The sequence below is a fragment of the Mustela nivalis genome (assembly GCF_964662115.1).
Source record: "Mustela nivalis genome assembly, chromosome: 15".
Taxonomy (NCBI): Eukaryota; Metazoa; Chordata; class Mammalia; order Carnivora; family Mustelidae; genus Mustela; species Mustela nivalis.
In genome coordinates, this window is record NC_139034.1 from 45177866 (window position 1) to 45182234 (window position 4369).

The 4369-nt window shown below is 36.5% G+C and overlaps 1 pseudogene across 1 annotated transcript; it reads right to left on the reverse strand.

Moving 5' to 3' along the window:
* Positions 1–555: 555 nt before the first annotated feature.
* Positions 556–1741, reverse strand: LOC309849168 (hsc70-interacting protein pseudogene; annotated as a pseudogene). The gene has a single exon. The product of its transcript is annotated as a hsc70-interacting protein pseudogene (transcript).
* Between the last annotated feature and the right edge of the window lie 2628 nt (positions 1742–4369).

Here is a 4369-nt window from a genome sequence, read left to right on the forward strand (position 1 = left end):
ATAATAAAATAATAATTGTCATCACTTATTAAGTGCATATAGAATTGTATTAACTTGTTTATTCCTAACAAAAATCCTTTTGAAATGGGAAAATGGCTCTCTACGCCCCACTTTTGTTTTATCTTTACACTCCAGATATAAGAGATTTACAAGCAATTATCATATTTTCTAAACTAAAAAAGAAATTCAGATACCCATTTTTAATATTTTCTCTCCATAAGTTGAGATTATTTGAAAACAATTATTTTCTTAATCATTACTAGAAGGTCATCTTTATCATAGAGACTTTTTTTTTTTTTTTTTTAGGGACTAACACACCCTTTTAATATGTTTATAAATATTTTTAAGGTTTAAAAAGTGTTTAAAGTTTGTAGTTCCTAGTAGGAAAACATTATCTGAATGAATACCCTAATGGCAAACCATTGTAGAATGTTTCAGTTGCATGGGGAGCAGAGGGGTAGGGATTCTCTTCACAGCACCCCAGCTTTCTTCATGAGAAGGTCGGAGGTACACTGGTTTGTATTATTGCGACATCCATTAGGTGATCGAAGTTGCTTTTCCTTCAGCAAGGGCTTTATTTGTCAGAAGGGCATTATGCTTGACCTCCAAATTTGGCTGACACTTTACTGATGAGATTCATAACTTTTGGGTTGCTCTGATATTTTGACATATTCGCTGGGTTCTGGGCCACATCCTGGAAGGCCACCATAACTTCTGGATCCTGCATGGCTGCAAGAACTTCCGGATCACTAAGAATTTCATTGAGCCCAGGCATTCCTGCCATTCCAGGCATCCCCCCTGCCATTCCAGGCATTCCTCCAGGAAAATTACCGGGCATTCCCCCAGGAAAGCCACCTGGGAAAGAGCCATACTGAGCTCCTGATTGTCGTCTGGCTTCTTCCTCCCTCTGGGCTCTCTTGTGTTCTTCCCGAGCCTTCTTAACCCTTTCTATTCTTTCTTTGATCTCTCGCTCTTCACGTTTTCGCTCGTATTTTCTCCGATGTTCAGCAATTTTCTGGGCCCTCGGTTGAACTTCTTTCAGCATCGCACTAGCATCTTCATCATAATCCAGTTTGCAAGCAAGGGCAAGATCATGTGCTGCTTCTTCCCAATGGCCCAGAAGTCTATGTGCTTTCCCGCGCCACTTATAAGGCTGAGCTGAATCAGGATTTATTTCAATAGCTCTGTCACAGTCTCGAATGGCAGCATTTGGCTTCTGTAATTTGATGAAGACACTGGCTCTCTTGGCATACAGAATGGCCAAGCGAGGATTTAGTTTGATGGCATCTGTGAACAAGTCAATGGCTTTCTGTAGTTCACCATCATTTAGGGCATCAATGGCAGCCACTTTTTTATCATTTGCCTGATCCATCATTTCCTCGGTTATCTCTGCATTTTCATCTCCCATTTCTTGAGGGGCATCGGTATCTGGTTCAATCACACCTTCATTGTCAATTTCTAGATCACTCTCCTCACTTGATGGTTCATCTGTCTTTATGTTTTCCTCCGCCTTCTTACTATCTGGTTTTTCTTCCTTGATACTGTCTTCTGATTTAGTTTTATGAGTGGCAGGTGGTATTTTACCCCCCATGCTCTCCACCCCACTCCCGCAGGAAACGCATTTCCTCGGTGTGCAGAACGCTCGGATCCTGCTTACACATTTTCACGAAAGCCCGAAGCTCACTCACTTTGCGGGGGTCCATGGTCCAGAGGCAGTGGCAGGCGGCAGGCGCGGCTGGGGTTGCCTATCATAGAGACTTTTAACTGTGTTTATTTACTCAAAAATACTTATTAGGTATGATACAACAGAGAACCAACCACTTGTCATTAATTAGAAATGTCAATAATTTTGAATAATGGCTTTATTTACTTTTTTTCTTTTTTTCTTTAGTAAAAGAAAAATATGGAACTCATGCTTAAATTAAATAAAGGCTTTAAATTTTTTTTTTACCATAGCTAACCAGGAAATTCTGTGTGGTACAAAAGATGTCACCCATTACAATATATTTTAAGATTTTAATACATTTCAAGGTCTTCTTCACCTATTTTTAGCTACATTAAAAATAATCTATAACAGGGCACCTGGGTGGCTCAGTGAGTTAAAGCCTCTGCCTTCGGCTCAGGTCATGATCCCACGGTCCTGGGATCGAGCCCCATGTCGGGCTCTCTGCTCAGCAGGGAGCCTGTTTCCTCCTCTCTCTCTGCCTGCCTCTCTGCCTACTTGTGATCTCTGTCAAATAAGTAAATAAAATATTTAAAAAAATAATAATCTGTAACCATGTGCTTCAACTGGCTTTAATGTTTTTGCTACAAGAACTGGCTTATGAATGATGTGTTAAATGAATGTATTTGATATCTTACCCCTGAATCTGTAAAAATATCCTAATCAAAGCAGCAACTACACCAGTGGTTAACTTTAGATGGTTACTTGAGAAAATATCTTCCATGGTATGTACATATTTCCTTCAATAATTCACAAAAGATTAATGATTATTATGTTTCATTATTGACATGTTTATACTTTCAACTATGTATTTTGTTTGCATAAATGTTTCTTCAAATATTTGGCATTTTGTTTTCCACAGATATTTCTTGAGCAATGCATGTAGGTCAATGGTAATCATATTTACCATGTAAATTAAAAAAAATTCTTTAGCCACTCAAGGAAATCCAAGTACTACTTCAATAATATGTGGATTTTTGTTTTCTATTAAGACTAAAACAATGTTTCTAAACATTTACTACTAAATGCAGTGAAACTTATTAAAGTTTTATTAAATTTGTTGCATGATTTGGAAAATTGTTAGAAAAAATTTATAAATACCTTCAAATTTTGGATGTTACTGTTCAGATATCTTGCTTCTGATTATAGCATTATGCTTTTATTATTTAGTATCCCAGCTTAATCTATATCTTACAATCAAGCTCATGGTTATCATATTTCTAAATCCATAATTCATGGAAACTTCTTGAAATTTTTTAATTATTATGACTGAATATTTAATTTTTAAAAATTTTCAACATTTTTATTATAGTAAAATATGTATAACATACCAGCTACCACTTTGATTATTTTTAAGCATATAGTTCAGTGACATTAAGTACATTCACATTGCTGTGCAACATCACCACTACCTATCTCCAGAATGTTATTTGTCATTTTTTTATTTGATCGGGTATAATTGACATATAACACTATATTCATTTCAGGTGTACAACATAATGGTTTGAAACTTGTATACACTCCAAAATGATGACTGTAGTAAGTCTACTATCCATCACCATACATATTACAAAATTTTTCTTGTGATGAAACTTTTAAAATTTACTCTCAGCAACTTTCAAATATGCACTATAGTATTATTAACTAGAGTCACCATGCTGTATGTTACATCCCCATGATTTATTTATAACTGGAAGTCTATGCTTTTTAACTTCCTTCATTCCTTTTGCCTACCTCCCACCTTTCTTTTCCTTTGGCAACTGGTAACCTGTTCTCTGTATCTATGAGCTTTTTTTATTCGTTTTATTTATTTGTTTATTTTGTTTTGTATTTTTAGATTCCACATATGAGTGAATTCATGATATTTGTCTTTCTCTGACTTCATTTAGCATAATGACCACAAGTTGCATTCATGTCACAGCAAGATTCCATTCTTTTAATGGCTGAATAGTAGGTATGTGTCCTTATATATATTCCACATCTTCCTATCCATTCATCCAGCAGTAGATCCTTGGATTGTTTCCATATCTTGGCTATTGTAAATAATGATTCAATGAACATAGAGGTGCATAAATCTTTTCAAATTAGTGTTTTCATTTTATTTTGGATAAGGACCCAGGTGTGGAATTGTCATATGGTAGTATTTTTAATTAAAAAAAAAAAAAACCGGGAGGGGGTTTGGGAGAAGGGGGTGGGATTATGGACATTGGGGAGGGTATGTGCTTTGGTGAGTGCTGTGAAGTGTGTAAACCTGGTGATTCACAGACCCGTACCCCTGGGGATAAAAATATATGTTTATAAAAAAAAAAAAAAAAAAAAAGAAAGGACAAATACCCAACTTTTGTAGCAACATGGACGGGACTGGAAGAGATTATTATGCTGAGTGAAATAAGTCAAGCAGAGAGAGTCAATTATCATATGGTTTCACTTATTTGTGGAGCATAACAAATAGCATGGAGGACATGGGAAGTTAGAGAGGAGAAGGGAGTTGGGGGAAATTGGAAGGGGAGGTGAACCATGAGAGACTATGGACTCTGAAAAACAATCTGAGGGTTTTGAAGGGGTGGGGGGTGGGAGGTTGGGGTACTAGGTGGTGGGTATTATAAAGGGCACGAATTGCATGGAGCACTGGGTGTGGTGAAAAAT